Source organism: Pseudopodoces humilis, chromosome 5, assembly GCF_049639895.1.
Source record: "Pseudopodoces humilis isolate 2021_Gansu_Grassland_sample_001 chromosome 5, ASM4963989v1, whole genome shotgun sequence".
Lineage (NCBI taxonomy): Eukaryota > Metazoa > Chordata > Aves > Passeriformes > Paridae > Pseudopodoces > Pseudopodoces humilis.
Genome location: NC_142204.1, coordinates 31,909,003 through 31,927,725, shown reverse-complemented (window position 1 = coordinate 31,927,725; position 18,723 = coordinate 31,909,003). Strand labels below are relative to the sequence as shown.

The 18,723-nt window shown below is 36.5% G+C and overlaps 1 long non-coding RNA gene across 1 annotated transcript; it reads right to left on the bottom strand.

Annotated features, from left to right (window-relative positions):
* Positions 1–1,372: 1,372 nt before the first annotated feature.
* Positions 1,373–7,211, bottom strand: LOC148184325 (uncharacterized). Its single transcript, XR_015772542.1, has 3 exons — positions 7,051–7,211; positions 6,007–6,959; positions 1,373–1,461 (listed from the first exon to the last, which is right to left on the bottom strand). It is a non-coding gene; the product is annotated as an uncharacterized LOC148184325 (long non-coding RNA).
* Between the last annotated feature and the right edge of the window lie 11,512 nt (positions 7,212–18,723).

Below are 18,723 nucleotides of genomic sequence, written 5' to 3'. Positions count from 1 at the left end.
AATGTGATATTTAATCAGAGATACCTTAGCTTCTTATAAATGCATTTTTCAAGATACATATAGTGATTTATTGATTAAAACCAATCCTAAACAAAACAGTAGTAATTCACAGGAGAATAAAAAAATTCAGGTAGTTTTCTATAAGTACGCCATTTACAATATTTCTGTTTTCCCTTCAGTGAATGATTCAAACTACTCATTTTCCTAAATCCTTCAGGATACTGTAGGAATATGATGATACCAAGAGATATAATGGTTACTGAAGCAATGTGCTTCTCACACTAAGAAGGAAAAAAACCTAAAAAGAATCTGTATTTGGTTTTTCTCATTTCCTGTCTCTTATAAACCTTAATAAACATGACAGACACTAGTCCCTTTTAAGACTGAGGTGTTTCTGTTTAGATATGAAGGCTAGATTTTTACATTGCAGCTCCACAGTAACCATAGTTATTGGTTTATCTTCACTTAATGCATGATCCAATAAAATAGTCTGCACATGAAATTCAAATCAGACTGGCAGGAACACCCAGAAATCAGACAAAGGTAGTAAGAGATACTAACAGAGCAAACCCTAAATTGAAATAAGAATGGAAATAATCAAGAACTGAAATAGAAAATAATGATTTCTTCTTCCCCCCTCACAGGGAAAATTATGATCAGAAAAGGATACTAAATGCCTAGTTCACCACTGCAGAGTTTCTGCACTGCTTATGGCTCTGTGCTGTAGTTTTCCATGTTGGATGAGCAGTCTCAGAGCAGCCACTCAGGTCTGCAGGTGCTCTTTACAAGGAGGACTATGAGTCAGCCTGCTACAAAGCAGAGCAAGGAGACGTGACTGTTTATAAAGTCCTGGGAGAGCTGGCACTGGTCCTCTGGGCTCCTCTTAGCTGCAGGTTCTGAGTCAGATGAAAGAACTACAAAAAAGTCACCTGCTTCTCTACCCCTCCTTTTCTAATCTCCAACATGCAAGATCCTGCAGTAGCACAGTCCAATGAAAGTCTAATGAGCGCAGAGAAAATTCACTTTGTACCGATGTTGCTGTTTTGTGCAATCAGCAGACCCTCTACCAGAGAAATTGATTTAGCTCCTCAGGTCTAAATTACAAGATGTTGGGCAAAGAGGAACAGCTCACAGGAGACTGCAGCCAGGCTCTCAACATATATTCTCTCTAGTGATATTTAATACAACACAATCTGATGGTCTCTGACTCCTTTTTACTCCATCTATTTTCTCTGCTGATTAAGGGTATTGGTCAGACACGTTACAAAGAAATTGTTTTCACGACTTCCCCGTGATGTTTCAAGGAAATCAAAACAAGAAATATTTAGTAAAAGGTAATTTATTTCACTGTACCATTAGATGGGAAATTTAACTCACCTGTGTTCCCAAGGCAAGATGCAGCTTTCTTTAGAAGCCCCAACATGCAAGTCAGCAGTGACTCAAAGAACAAAGCCTAAAAAACTGAAGTGAAGAAAGCAAAGGGAATAAGGAAAAGGCTTTCAGTGCTAAAATATTCAACATTTTAGTTATATTCAGGGAGATAAGTAATTGAACTAAGGACTGAAATACAACAGAAACTCTTCAGGAGAGGACAACTTTATCCAGAAAGAGCTCTTGAAAGATGAGGATTTGATATTTTTCTCTTTTGCCATTACGAATATAATTTAGGGAAATTGAATAGATTTTATATAAATAAATATTGTTACAACTAATAAAACAATGATTTTATTCTGCTTAATATATACTGACATTTTCATGGCACAAAACATCATGACATCTAATATCCACATGTACTGATATTTTCAGATGGCAGGTCCATACACATCAAGATATTATTGATTAATTTTAGTACCCCAGGGAAAGTGGCCAATAAACCTTTTAGGGAAAACACAGAATGTTTTCTAGAAAAGCAAAATTAAGTTACAGAGCAGATCACCTGTTCTTCATTTTCATGTGTACCCCATGTTTACTTCCCTCTCTACTGGACACAGATATATATACTATTTATCTGAAAACCATCATTGCAATACAGCCTTAAAGATAAGAGTTCTTCATTAAATTTCCAGTGATAACATTTAAAAAACTATAATTCATGCTTTTCATGATTCCCAGTTCAAACAACTCGTTGGAGGAAAAGAGTGACAAATACAGATGCAGGATCCATGCCTTTCCTCATGCTGAGATAGGTGTGGGAGATGTGGGAAGTAAGGAACAAGGAATAGATGCATTTTCAAAGATTCTGAGGTTAGCTATTCTTGCCCTACAACACCTCTCATTTGTCAGTCTAAAGGGGGCAATTTTAGACATTACAGCAAATGAAAAAGCCATCTCCAGCCCTGAGGTACAAACAGATTTCATTACATTTGACTGTAGTTGCTCTGTAGCTGGATAAAATATTTCAAACCATTTCTGAACACAGTCCATTTCTAAGCTGCATGATAAATTTAACTGGTAACACTTAGTTCATTCATTCTTCATAAATACATAACAGATGTGATTTTAGGATATGAGTGAAAAATTTCACAGAGGTGTCCCATCTTATCAATCTTCTCATCACAGAACCTTCCATAACCCTCACAGCAAGAAAATAAACCACAAAAGAAAACCACAACTAGAGTTGCATTAGAAGAAATATTACACACCAAATTCAAACTATAATGACACAGCAGATGATCATTTGTCTGTTTCATCTATCCAACTGTCTTGTTTTGCTCTCAGATCTGCTAATATCAATAAATTTACATGCATTTTTGAAACATGGGTGTTTTTTTGCAGTGCTCTTGTTATGTTGTGAACTAACTGCCCGGATGTTAAACATTTCACTTGTGGAATTTCCATGTCATTAGAATGGAAACACAAAGGCAACAGTATCTGCCTTCCACCTTTTTACACCGCTAATATGAAGGTTAAATACAGACATTTCAAGGCAGACTGTTGGAGATCAGACAGCTACAGAAGCTAAACTGGGTAGCACTGCAGACTTTGCTTTTTCCCTGGTATTTTCATTTATTTTTTTCATTAGGAATTGAAGGACAGGATTCATTAAATATGAATAAGATAATCAACAAAACACCTGAAAGAGGAATAATTTTCTCTATGGTAATCTCTAATCTTCCTGTCACAGTACTAACACAAAAGAAACTGCTCCACCTCTCCCCCCATCATGAAATGAATATGCCATCTCTAAAGAATGCACAAACAGATTTGGGAAAATTATATTAGTTTTAACTTTTGTGAATTTTAAATTAATATTCTGGACCACAAATTTTCAACCACATAACTATTATTTCAAATCTTATTTTTTAAGATTCCTTCCAATTTTCCAGAGCTTGCAAGTGGAGAAGCAACATTGGATGGTCAGGAGAAAGTCCACAGAAATGCTTTTTAAAGGATGAAAGGAGCACCCAATGTCATAGAATTGTAGAATGGACTGATGGAAGAAACAACCATCTCGTTCCAAGCACCCTGCCATGAGCAGGGACACCTTCCACTAGACCAGGTTGTTCACAGCTCCATCCACACAGCCTCAAACACTTCCTGGGGTAGGGCATTCACAATTTCCATCCTTGGAACCAGGTTAATAATTTTAATTTTCTACTTCAAAAGAAAAAAAATAAATAAATAATAAATTCCAAAGTAGAATAAAGGAGTTGAAGAGCAAACTGAACTGAGAGGCTTCAACACAATTGTATCACCTGATACAATTTCCCCACCTCAAAGGGGCAGAAACAGACATGGCTACAGTGGGATCTCAAGATGATGGAAGGAGGGAAATGCTTAGTGAGATTGCAGACAGGGAGAATGAAAGATCAAAGTACAATTTTGAGAGCGTCAAGAACCACATCATTCTAGAAAGAAATACACTAATAACACAAGGGAGTATTATATGTATTATTCCAGGTCAATTAACTCCCTAGCAGAGATACAACACTTGTATAGAGCACCAAATGAGAGCTGTTTTTTTTATTTTTTAACTACCACTAAGTGAAAATCTAAGGTATGCAAGTCAAAGTGCAGCAAGCATCTTACCATTTGCATTTTCAAACACAAAGAATAGTATTGGTGATGGAGAGAGACGGGGACGACTGAGTGGTGATCAGAATCCAAATTTACTGTGGGCTACAATAGAATAACTGAGTAGCTGTTTTCTTAAACAGTGCTTTTGATTGATGGACTACATGGAATAACAGTCTATTCTCTGTCTCTGGAATTAGATAAGTTTATTTTGCAGTTGCTATGATTTCTGGCCTTCACAGCTGAAGTCTGCAAGTGACGCTTGCCCAAAATCAAATGTTTCTATCCTTCTCCTGAAACCTCTCATCTCACAGTCTTGTGAAATTTTATTGTTCCCTCCTGTTTTTAAAAAATACAATGGCAAAATATTGATTTTTATATATGTATATATATATCCAGGTAATAAGAGACATGACAAAGTGTAAACACAGAAAAATCAAAATACTTTTTCTTCATCTAAATCCTTTTTCTGCTACACTATGACATAGTCCACCACTCAGCAAAATATAAAATGTAACAAGCATTTCTACTGAGTCAACATAAAATTTTATTTAGAGATCTAAACACCCAGTCAGTAGAACCCTTCTAAGCTGCCACAAGTACAGCTAGCTGCACAGAAGCCAAAATTTTCATAGTCCTGGTCTTCAGCTATGCTGTCTCAGCCAAAAATTTACACATATGACCTTGAATAAATATTCAGATAGAAATTTCCATTTCAGAAGAATAATTCTTTTTGGTAATTGATCTCATGCACATCTATGGCTGACATACAAAATTAATTGCAAACCATTTACACACACTACTCCATTTTCATTTGGAAAAAAAATAGATATTTGGGTTATAATGGACTATTTCAAGATGCAGAATGGGGCTAGGGAAGGAACATTTAGTTTATTTGTACTTAAAAACACTTTAAAGCTATATAACATGTAAAAACCAAGACCTTTATAATGGTATCAGGTCTTTGATACAGGGGATAGCATAAATGGTACTTGTCAGAGACTTCTAACTGCCTACACTTTCTTCAGAACATTTTATTGTATCAGCTTTTTACAATTAACATTCCTATGGTTGTGGAGGCACCTAGTGGTAAACTAAACATGTTTATATATAAAGTAGCTGATCATAAATTATCAGAAATCTCTTTTATTTTCAGAGGACTATTCTTTTGCTTGAATAAAAAAAAAAACACTTTTTGTGTAAGATTAACTTCAACACAAAGTAACATTAAGAAATAAAAGCTGGACGCAGCACACTGGTAATTTCACTGATTCTCCCTCCCTTCCCTCCTCCTGTCTGATATGTGCCTGTAGGAGCTGAAAAATAGACTTTGAAAATAAAATCCCTTTTTATCCTGTATGCTCCGTCAGAATTCATTACTCTCTGAGCAGCTTCTCTTAGACATTTCACATGAGAAGGGTTTAATGTTTAATGCTAAACTTACTTATTTGAAGATATTTCATGCTACACTGGATTTTGATTTAGCAGAGGGATATGACCAAGCAGTGAAATCACAATAAAAGCAGAATGTAGCAATTCAACATACAGTAGGATCACAATGCAAATATGATTCCTATTACTGGTTCTGATATGTTTGTTATGATGGCACTGGGTATCCCCAGTCAGCAGGAGGGAATATCTATATTGAATCCAGCTCAAGCCTGTTTCTATCTAAGTTCATTTTGTCGCCTGTCTGTTTTTATACTCTATTGAGCAACCTAAACCCTTCCTCCATGCTAGTCAGGCTAGCCTGGGAAAACACTCACATTCTTCATTAACTTGAGAGGTAAATTAAATAAAATAATCAATTACACAACCAGCTCATCCTCTCAACAGGTACAGCCAGCTGATCTAAACCAAAGCTCACCCTCCAGTCCTCCTCATGCTGACCTAAACTCAGCTTTCTTTGAAATAGCTGTTTGCTTCTAGATGCAAGATGTCTTGCATCTTGCTTTCTTCCCTGAGCTACATGAGCCAATTGCCTGCACCCACCTCGTCTGAGCAGCCTTCCACAGCAGCATGACTGTTGTTCAGCCACACCACCATCTCTTTTTCCACCAGGAGAAGATTTCCAGTTATGTCAAAGTTGTGCTCAGAGACTATGAGGAGATCAGGAGATCACCTGAAAAAACAGTTTTCTCTTTCATCCCAAGACATGCAATATAATATATGCAACAGGCACAAAGGTCAGAAGTTCTTCATTTACATAAGTTGCCTAAAATTGGATTCCTTGGCCATAACAAAAAGAAAAAAAAAAAACAAAAAACAAAACCAAGATATTTAAAAATATTTTCTCATTTCAAAAATAAAAAATTTTGTATGAACAGTGAATGCCTCTCTGGAGGTTTTATGCTTTGTTTCATCTATTCAAATTCCACATGCAGCTTTCCAATAAGCTTCCTCAGTTGTCTTCCTTCCCAGGCTTTCTCCCTGATCAGTTGAGCAGATTCATCTGTCAAATTGTTTTTCTTTTCCTCACTTCTGTCCAAGGCCCATATGAAGAAAAACAGGCAAGCAGTCTGGCTAAGCCTTCATTCTACTGAGCAAAATCCCAGTGTTCCCAGAAATGCACCGTACAAGGATGTTTTACTTGCTCCTCACAGAATCCTTGGCACTAAGTTTTGTCCTACACTTTATTTGATGGCACATTCTAGATGTCAGACACTGACATTCTGATTATTAATATTTTACTATTCAGAAGCCTCATGCTCTGTCCTTGTAATTACATCACTAATTCACAAATGCCAGCTTTAACTAGGTTTTTTGGGTTGAGTTGGTTCAGGTTGTTTTGGGTTTTTTTTGCTTGGTTTTGTATTTGTTGGGTTTTTTTTACCAAGATCTATCCAGCAGCAAGCAATATCTCCACACCATCTCCACTGGGCTGTGCAGATCCTGAACAGAGTCTTCAAGGCTGGTAATAGGCAGTGCAGCTTCTCTCTAGAGAACTGGAGAAACAAACAAAGAAAGCAAATATTTCCATGGGACTGCAACAGAGTTTTATCACACTTAGGAACAGAAAAGACAAGGTAAATTTACAGTCTAAATCCAAATATGTATCTATCTTTTGATCCTGTACTGGTGCCTCATGGGGTCCACCTCCAGAAGTCAGATCCTTCCCCAGGACCCAGTAACCACCTCCCACAGAGGTTCTGACTGTTCAACCTGCTCCTCAAAAGAAAGAAAGACCACTGATCCTACTGTCCTCAACAACCTCACATAGCTCAGTCACAAACATCATTTTGACTAACAACTCTTATCAGCTGGATGTCATTATCAGCTACAGAGAAAGTTCACTGAACTCATTATAGATAGCAAATAGGAATCACTTGTTCATCTTTTTGTCAGGATACAGAAATGCTGTGTAACTCTATTGCTGTTTTATAAGTTTGTCTCTCCATAAAACTGCACATTTTGACATGTCTCACTTAAGCTAGCAATTTTTTTTTTATGTATGTGAATGGATTATTTTGTTCAAATTATTCTATCAAAACTATCTCTCACCATTACACTGAAATGTTACAAAGTCAGAATAAAAGTAGGCACAGAGTGAAGTGCCCTCTGAATCTCTGGTATATGGTCTTGCAACTTTATCTAGGACTTTTCTAGAAAAACTAACTGCATTCAAGACTGCTTAAAATCACAAAATCGGTCTTTTCCAGCCCACATTAGGAGAGCATAAGTGAGTAAACCTATTTACATAAACAAACACAGGAAGAGGTTAGTCAATTAGACAACCTGATTTTCAGTGTTTATACAGCTGTAAGGCAGTAATTTCCATGCATGGATGAAATAACTAAGATATGCTCAGCCAGTGAGGGATGGCCATTAATGTACAAAATACAAATATTTGTATTTTGCTGGGGGACTTTTAACTGCTTATGAGCTAAAAATTTATTAGGTTTTGGAATTTCTTATTAATTTAATTTCTCTTTTGAAGCCATGCTTAGGATTACTATACTTTTACACAGCTCTACACTGATTAGGCTAGCTACTAATACATGGGACATATCTGATCACATCAAGACAACAGGAACAGTCTGTCATTCTGGACCTTCACCCAATACATGTTCCCAGTACAAGCTGCCCATTTTGTGGATCTTTGTTCTCACCTGGGCTCAGGAAGGCTTCATCCTTTTACAAAGGTCTTTCTAAGCCTGTCCACACCTTTCTTGCATAGCCTTGAGAGGCAGGCACACAGCAAGCCTTCAGATATTTGCCTCCAGAAAATTTGCCAACTGCTCTTCCAAAGTGTAGGGCTGCTACTAAAGAATCATCCTGTGCTCCCAGGAGATATATACTCCCTGAGCTCTCTTGCATGTCAAGGAGTTCTTCCTTCTGTCCCTGCTGAGCAGAGCTGCTGTGCAGACTGCCTGGCTAGCAATGATTTCATCATCACTCAGCTACTGCTTTCTGTCGTTGTCTGAACAAGGTTAATATTTCTCCTTAGAAGGTTCATTAACTCAGGAGAGCCTAGTACCAGCTATCACTCCTTACCTAAACATTTGCCAAAAAATTGATCACAGCTTTGCCATTTAAACTAATTGTCATTAAACAGTTAACATAATTAACAGAGATATAAGCAATCTACAGCCTGACCATGAGCTGACATTTCAGTTTCTAAACCTTCCTTTCTGGGCTGCGTTAAGAAGTGCCCACAATCAGCCTTCCCCACTTTGAAATGTCTTACAGACTAATGTGGTTCACTCAGCAAGGTTTGGCTATGTGATCTTAAAATAAGCGTTGAGAGTTTTCTCAGGATTTATGTCAACCAGGGGCCAGCCATCAGTTTCTGGCTTCCCTTCTCCCACCAACACAGACCTTTCCTAGTCCTTAAATACCTGAAATCCACCAACCTACAAGTCTGTATGCCTGTGTGACACAGTCTTCTTAAAGCACCTTTTCCTTCTGGCACTGTGCATGTATAGGAAAGTCCTGGATGCAAGATGCAGAAAGTGAATTTGCAAAGAGAGAGGAGTATTATTTCAGGGAAGAAATAGTGAATGTGCACTAAGATCCCTTTGATTTAAGCACACTGTGAGAGAATAAGTAAGGCCGCAGAAAACTGCTCGCTACAGTGCAACCTGGGAGCAGAAAATGAAAACTCCTAACAAAAGATGCTATTTCAAAGAAGTTTTTGTAAATGCAGACCAATGGAAGATTACAAAACTGACACAGATGTGTTTTACTAGAAGAGGATGAAAAATATCAGATTGGCCAAAGCACGTGTTCACATCCAGAGAGTAGTTTGCAGTCATCCATTAAAAAGATGTGTATATATCAGACAGAAGAAGAACATGCTTCCAATTTCTTGCTTATAATCTGTTTCTGTCAAAAAACACATACTTGGGTTGAAATGAAGACAAAAGGGCAAGAGTTGCCCAAATTTGAAATCACCTGACATGTTCCCAGGGCACATTCTATAAAATTAATGTGTCGTTTTCTGTTGATTTAATCTTCCACTGAGTTTTCCTGCCCCAGTGAAAGGGAAGTAATCTGTTACAAGAAAGTAAAGGCAAAATACTGATTGATCCCTAGGTCCTTAATTTACTGATGTTTAACTCCATCCCTACATGCTTTCCTAACTGTAGTACTGAGAACTAATAAAAAGTATACAGTTAAACTTGCATATGTGCATGTAGTATTTGATTTATGCCATGGTTTAAAACATTTAAAGTCTAATTGAAATTATATTATTCATAGATGCTAAAACAGAAACACATAACCTTAATTTGAAAATGCTCTAGGAAAAAAAAAAGTCATTTTAATAATAGATTTTTCAGTAATTTAGATGAAGAGAGAAGCAGGAAGTGAGGAAAAATAAGTGGTTATTTTTTCCAGTAAACATTACATTTTTGAGGAGCAATAAACCAACCAGGTTTAAGTTATATTTTTTTAACTGTAAAAAATAGATTACTTCATTTTGTTTTCAACTGATTTTGAAATTGATTGATTATCAAAGTCGTGCAGTTTGTTTTGTTCAAATATGTAATTTCATCATGAAGCAAAACTTATTAACAAAGCCCTGGATCCTGAAAAGATTTATGTACATGCTTACGGTTACAATATTTGGCTATTCTCATTGACTTTGATAAACCTTTTCAATATCCAGGATTTTCCGTGTCTACACACGATATATATTTCAGTGTGTGAATGTAAACTTCCTTTTCTTACACTTTTTTAATTTTCTGCCTCTCTCCAATGTTAATCTTTCCAGTTCTGAAGCTGGATAAGTCATTGTGTCACTTTTTTCCTGACCCCTAAAACATTTCCAGAAGAACAGAAATAAACCAGACAAATAGCAGATGAACAAAAGATAATTTCTCTAACACTGACAATGATCCAAGAATACTGCTAGCAATACCTGTAGGATTAAACAATGCCTTTGTGAGTAAATACAGCAACATAATTATTCTGTCTCAGACCTGAAGCTGCAGCCTCCTTAATTCAAAACAACTGCAAAACAAAACACATAGATTTTTGTCCTGATTTTTGCAGCAAGATACGGATCTATGGTAGATAAATATATCTATTATTTATACCTTATAAAATCCATAGATTTTTAGTTCAATTTAAGTCAAATCAATTAATACTGGATTACAAGAGGATTGGATTTCAAGAAGTGTTTGAATAATGCTCTTAGGCACATGGTGTGATTCTTGACGTGTCCTGTGCAGAGCCAGGAGCTGAACTTGATGATCCTGATGGGTCCCTTCCAATTCAGTACATTCTATGTCTCTACATTTCTTGGTCTGACATGCAAACTCCTTATTTTTTTATGTATAGTACACAGAACTTCTCAAATGGTACAGACAAGACAGACAAAATATTCTCTCTTTAAATGTACAAGATCAAACTTATAAAGGTTTAACAGCAAGACTATGAATCCTTTTTAAATATTTCCTTAATGAAGTGCCATTTAAAGACTTTTTACCCCTTCTGTATTGAGAAGTCTGCTTTTGTCTAGTTTTTAAGAGGCCAGTACGAAAATACAAGCAGTTGAAATTAAACTCAGATTTTATAATACAGTACCTCTGGTATTCTTGCTATTCAAGGTATTAATCTGTATCTTACTTTTTCATCACTCAAACACCTTCTACATAACAATAACATCACCCTAAAGATCCACACAAATAGTTGGATGTCTTCTACTCAGATAGAGATGTTTTCTTCTTTTGTTATTTTCATACTATATTTTATTTAATTCACAATGAGCAATTTCTGGTGCATATTATCTTCCTAGAGAAAGAAGGGATACTATAACTGAGTCATTCCTGCCAGTGAAAACTTTCCAAGAGCTCTGTTCACTGTCTTATTAACATTCTTTGTGAGTTACTTATAGATGAGGAAGGTCAGGCAGAACCATGGATTACTGTAACTACCTTCAGCCACTGCAGTGGATCTCATGACAGTATAAGTTAAACTAATTTTTAGTAATTTGCACAGCTGCAGTGAGTTTTGGTCGACTTCAGGCTACAACATAATGATAACTAGATGTTTATTTCAATCACTAGACGCACATACACGTTGTGAGAGCTGAGCATAAACTACAGCTGAGGCAGAGCAGCTGAAATTCACTCCAATGAGATGAGCAGAGTCATAGTCATATCAGTAGTTCTCCAGAGCTTTGATTTATATGTGTCTAAATATTTTCAGTAGATATTCAAGCAGATATATAGCAAATTGAAATGAACTGACTTGTCTGCTCTGTAAGTAGCCCTTTATATGCTTTGAACATGGTCTGGTGCCAGTTAGAAAGCACAACTACTCATGCCAAAACAGGAAGCCATCCAAAACAATCAGTGTCATCAGTATCATAGTTTGGGCACCTTGGACATAATGAAGAGACTTAACCTTTAAGAAGTTATGATTACTACTAGCATCTGCAGCCAAGAGACAAGAGTCATAGTTCTTCATTTCTATATGACAAATTGAAATGGTATAAACACTTCTAAAGTAATAAATTACTTTTCTTTTTTTCTTTTTTTTTTTTTTTTTCAAAATTGCATTGCAGTGACTTAGTAATATAAGAAATCATTCTGCTCCAGCATGCTGGTTTATAACTCTCTATTTTATCTGGAGTATTGTATCTGCAAAGTAATTGTAGGAGAATAAAGGAGGAACAAAGGGCCAGAGGAGGTTTCTTTTTATTTACCCTCAGTAGCATTTGACAACTCACTGGGCTGCTTTTTTATGTACTAGACTTTCCAGACCACGTCAAGGCAGCTTGCAAACATCTCATTTTTTATTTAGGCAATGTATGCTTAATGACTTTAGTGTCTGAAGTTTCATCTGAATTAAATTTTTGTGTAATGCCAGCCTTGGTTTCATTTCATTTGGAATCTGGCAGAAATGAAGTCACAGAGGGGAAAAAAACAAAACCCCACATTCTTGGTTTATGTCCTTTCTCCCAGCCACATTTGAAGCAGACTGTGAATTAATTATGAGTCCATATGAAGCCAATAACTTGGTGACTGAGGTTTTTCACATGTTCTGATGTTTTATTACAATATTATACTCTGTGATTGTATTTCCCCTGTTTTTGCTTACATTCAGAGTTGCATAGATCTATGTGCATGTGTTTCTCAGAGGTTTTTTAAACAGATGAGTTATCTGAATGTAGTTAATTTTAGTGCTAAATATGTTCATTTGGTACACATTCAAGAAGTTGCTCTGAAAAAAACAAAATTAATAATACCAAAGGGGAATACTGAATAGCTTATTTGGATCTAAAAATTGTTATTCCCCTGCAGGTCCAAATGAGCTATGGGAATTAATACTTTTTTAATCTCTGGAAAAAAATAGAGACCTGTGACATTAATTATGGATATGTCTTTATGGAAAGTATGGATCAAAAGAGAGTATATACAAATAATTATACAGCAAATGTATTCAATACCATCCCTGAGACAAATGTTAATCACACTGTAACTTCACAAGACAGCAGTAAATAGTTAGAAATTTATTGTTAAAAAAGAATACTAATCATTGAACAAATTATCACAGTGCTACAATTTTTGTTATAGCACAGAGAAATACCAGAGGCTTGTGACCAAAAACTCAGACACAGGTTATGTGCTTAGTATACAAGTCTATTTGTTCAGAAGGGTTTCAACAATCTTATAAGTAACTTTCTCTTTCAAAACATCTTCTAAAAGAGGTAGCAACAACATTATAAAATCTAACAAAAAGAATATTGAGTTTACTTGGGATATCATCATGTTTCTGCAAACCCAGACACTACTGATATTCTCTGCCTTGTCTCACACAGTCAGTTCCTCCTAGGTGAACTCTGATACTGCGGCTCTGCACAGAGCTTCAGCTGATAGAGCACAGCTCTGTGGCCAAGGCTTAGGTCTGACAATACTGTTGTTAAGATTAAAGAAAGTTAGGGAGCTAAAGTCAGATAATAAAATTAAAAAAGGAGTGTACTTATTGAGATAGTGAGTGGCTCAAGGATTCAGAAGGCAGAATACTCCCATGAAAAGATATAAAGCTCCTTAGCTGTGTTTCTCCTGGTTTTATTGTGCATAGTAAAAGACTTCAAACAAAAGTGACCTTGTGAGTTGGATTACAGATTAATCAGATAAGATCCTACCACAAGGCCATGCAGGATTTCAAGACATTGAGCATTTGGGTTTGATGTAAGCTAAATGTAAAATATTATATCCTGTCATACTGAGGAGGTAAGACTACATGATTTAGACATCCTTTTTGAGCTTAATTTCATAAATTTAAGTTCTCTTAAGGAAAAGCAAGGAAAGGATATCTTTGATTTTTAAAGAGAAGCAATAAAAACATTAGAATGCCACAATGCTAAAAGCAGCATCTTGCCCAGCCTGTCAAGGACCATGCAGCAGAGGACAGAGAACAGCTTTTTTAATAGATGCTGTGAAAATACAGGATTGTGCTTACTGGTGGTATGAAAGAAATTACACTGAAAAATGCCTTAACTGTCTGAAACAAAGAGGGTTTATTATCCAAGTGTAAAATATGTCTGTATATTATTTTCCAAAAGCCAAAACAACATGCCGGAAGATCCAGCTTACAACAATAACAGCCTAGACAATGTTAAGGTGGCCAAATATGGCAGGATTGAAAGGAGCAAAATATTTAATATTTTGGCAAAAAAAACCTTCCTGGTTGACAGATTTGATTTTGTCAAGAAGCTTAGGGAATGCAAATGATCCACCTACAAATTCAAACTCTCAAACCTTTGAACTCAAAAAGTGACTTAGAAGTAAGTTAGAAAGCTTATGAAGGAATTTTCAGAAGTGAAGAAATGGGACAGCAAGGATTCAGTAATTTATGAAATTTAAATTTTAAAAAAATACTGAGATAAAAGGGTAAAATCTTGAGAGGAGAAAAAAATAAAAGCAGAGAAAAAGACAGCAATTCTACATGAAGAATTAGGCTATACAAAAGGGCCTATACCTCCCCCACTAGAGAGACAAGTGCTGGATTAGGAGATTCTCTTCATTGGATGTGGTGAGTATGTTAGTACTCAGCCTCCTAGCCAATTAATCTTGGCTACCCAGCTCTCTCTCTTGTGGAACCACCAATAAGAAATTGCTGAAGATCCTCTTTGTGACTGATAAAAGATCCCAAAAGTACTCAAAGTGAGTGGAGAGAGAACTCTCAGCAGCCACCTGCTATAACTTATTTTCTCACAAGCTAAGTTAACTCTGCATTATTTTAAAAAAAAAATTAACAAAGCCGTATTGTCCACATCCTTTTTTTTCAGGAGTTGGGAAGTAATCTGAGAAGAAGCCAGTAGCACGCTATAACTACATTATCCTCCTACAGCAGTCAGGCTTTGAAAATTAATTGATCAGCTCTTTCCAGTCCATTCAGAGAGTGCTGAAAAATGTTCATGGATTACTTTCTATGTAAGATTCTGCTTTCTGAAATTTAAACAGAATCATGTATTATGCTGAAGAACAGTCTGACTTCAGCACCAAAGCTCCATGGAGTAAATAGAGATCAGATGTATTTGTTGTTTCCCACCAGCTCTAGATTTGGGCTCCAACTAAACTTGTAGTGTTTTTTTGTTTACTTTCTGAAGTTCTTAAGTTCCAAGTCCCCAGCTTGGCTGGGTATAAAGTGGTATAAAGATACCACTTATTTATAAAGATATAAAATACATGGTATAAAGATATTCATCAGCTTTCATAATCTCCTCCAAGACCATGCATCCTCTAGTTTAGGATTTTGAGTGTGTGAAATTACTGACATGCAGACTGGCTTACTGGGGCCTTGATGGGGAGCTGTATGAGGAGAGGCTGAGGTCACTTGGTCTGTTCAGCCTGGAGAAAAGGAGATTGAGGGGAGACCTCATTTTACATCTTCCTTGTGAGAGGCCAAGGAGGGACAGGCACTGATCTCTTCTCTGGTGTGGCAGGATCCAGGGGAATAGCCTGAAGTTGTGTCAGGAGAGGTTTAAGTTGGACATTAGTAGAAGGTTCTTCCCTCAGAGAGTGGTTGGGCACTGGCACAGGCTCCTCAGGGACACTGCTGGTCACAGCACCAGCCTGACAGAGCTCAAGAGGCATTTGGACAATACCCTTGGACATGTAGTTGGCTCTTGGGGCTGGTCCTCTGCCAGGTCAGGAGCTGGACTCAAGGATCCTTGTGGGTCTCTTCCAGCTTGGCATATTTTGAGATTCTGTGATTCTTTTGGACGTAGAACAATGGACAGGTTTTGCTAATTTCAAGGACAAGCTATCAACATTAAGACAAATATATAAAGTACATATTAAAATACACATAGATAAAAATATCTCGTGTAGTATTATTAAAAGTCTTCTTACTTCAAAGTACAAAACCTTGAAGGTAAAATTAACAAACAAACAAAACCCTGAAAAAAAAAAGCACAAACCCAGAAAAAAACCAACTCTCTTTATTTCATAGAAATCTTAAATATTTATTACAAATTGGTAAGATTTAATCACTTGGGGAATCAATGATTAATTAGTAGAAATGTTTCAGATATCTTATAAATATCAAAGGCTTTTAATAATTACTTTACAAATCCAGATCAGCAGAAATCATGAAGGTATTAAACATTGCGGGAGGTGGAAACAAGTTAAGAAGTTGAGAACTATAAAAATTATCAAAAATGAATCAAATACTTTTTGATCTTATGCTGTAACCTTGTTAGAGTGGAGATTAATACTAAAAGCATGATCCAACATGGATCTTTTGATGCTCACTGTAATTAACAACAAAGCTATTCCTAGCTCTAATGATCCAGAACCAGACCCATAGAAATGCCACAATATTGATCATCTACAGTTCAAGTATCAATAACAGCATTTCAAAGCAGTTTCCATAAGAAAGTGAACTTGCTTTTGAGTCTTACAAGAAAGCACATTAATTATTTCCAAAGTACCATTTTATGTGAACAAATCAGTAAAACTCTGGAGAACTAAGTTCAACTCTAAAACACAAAAACCTCCTCACTCCACCCCAGGAGACTGAAAAAAGCCACAATAAACCTCACCATGCATTCTTAAAGAAAAGCCCACTGTTTCAACTTTAGAGTCAATCTTGGCCACTTCTAACTATGAAAAAAAAAGGCCTACAAAGGCATTTAAATTAGACAATATTACTGATTCCTTAGTTCTGACAGCTGTCCTACAAGCACAGTGTATCTATGAAGACTTTTTTCCTCCTATGCAAAAATAGGAGTTTTCCTTTTAATTCAACTACTGTATAAATGCTGTGAAATTTTCTGTTGCAATTCTTGATAATGATGTTTACATAATGAATAATAAAAATCCCCAAACACTGGAGTAGAAAATCTTGTCCAAATTTTAGTCGCTTTATTTAAAACTGAAACTAAATTATCTTTAAGATCCCCAACCCAAACCACTCCATGTTTCCGTGAAAAATAAGCATGTATAGCCCCATTACTCTCTCACTGGAAGAAGACAGAGAATAAATTGCAAATAACCTGTTAATTGTCGAGTATGTGATTTCTTGTATAATACAGACATGAAAAAATTCCTGTGAAGCTGTAATGGCAGGAATGGATAACAGATTGATTTGCACCAGAACCAGATGACAAAGAGATCCTAAAGAACCAAAGGCATTATCATCAACTATCCCTCAGAAGACATTAAAATCCTATGCTCCATCTCAAGTCAAACAAAACATAACTTTCCTGGTGTTTTGTGATACTTGCATTTTTTTTCAGACATCCAACAGCATAAGCTATGAGACTTCTGAAAAGACAGGTATTCCTCAGATAAATCATACAGGGTAGTAAGTTCAGCACTAAGTTCACCTTTGATCTGTGCATACTTAGCAAACCTGAAACATCAGACATACTCAGCATGCAATAAAGAATCTCTCAGAAACTGTGTAGTGTATCTATCCCAGCAGATAAACACCTCCAGTCAGTAGTCAAAAGGATTAAAATAGCTGGGGGAACAGAAAGGGGCTGGTAACAAGTGCTATGAGGTGCAGAGATACAGAAGTCTGGGCATTTATTCTAACCTGGACAATTCAGTCTATTTGTCACTTTATTCAGTTGCCAAAAAAACTCATTACTATCAAAACATATCTTGTTACAAAATCATTCAAATATGTATCACTTCTTTGCTTGCAAAAGGAGAAGGCAAAAACATTTTCTCTACCACATACTGTCACACCTCAGTAGTTTCAATATACATCTAATATTTGGAGTTTATCTACATTTCTTCATGCAAAATTTGTAAGGTGTTAATAAATGGACATATAATTTAGACTGCATGCTGTAATCTGCCATGTTTAGTTAAGAAGGGAATGCAATTAACTATAGTATCTGGCATAGATTCATCTTGTGTATTTATTAGGAGGAAGAAGAAGAAGAGAAAATAGAGCTGAACTAAAGCAGCTGGATAGATAGAAAAATCAATCCTGGTCATATTACAGCAGTAGTACAGGATGGTTCTAACTCTGATCACTCAGGAAAGCCCCAGCCTCTGGCCTAGCCTAATTCACCATTGATACTGATGGAGAAAAGAGGACACTAAGATGTTCACTGCATCAATGCATTTAAGAGGCAGCACTTGACACTGCTGGTATCCCCCCACAGCTATTATTTCTTGATGAGAAAAGGTCACTCTGTTGTAGATCTACGTCCTGGTTCACAGGAATGTGTGGCTTGTCCTGACCCCGTGTAGCGTGAACTGAATCCTTCGCCTGAGCCATCTCTGTTTCACCAAAGAGGATGTATTGTGTTGATCACCTGTTCACTAGATGCTTTTGGTTTTCTTCATTCGGACCAATTTCCACTTCTGTTTTCTTTCCATCTGTATTTTGCAACAGATCAAACACAAGCCTCCTACTTTATTTCCCCATAATTCATTAATGCTAACACTTTTATTTCCAGCACATTCCTTTGCCCACTGGTATGGATATGTGGACATCCACATGGGCATATCCCATGTGGATACCGTGCAATGAAAATTAGTGTCTTAATCTCCTTAAACTCTCACACTGACATTATATAATGACATTCTGCTCATGAGTGATTCATTCATAGAGCAAAGGCTGGCTGGACAGAAAGTAATATAATTGCAATGACTGCCTGTGAGACCTCAAGAGGCAGAACCTCACAAGACCTGAGATTTTAAACTCATAAAAGATAAAGCTGAGTCTCACAGGAGAAGATCAGGCAAGGCCAGAGAGGACTGGCCACAAAAGAAATGTCCTGATTGTTATTGA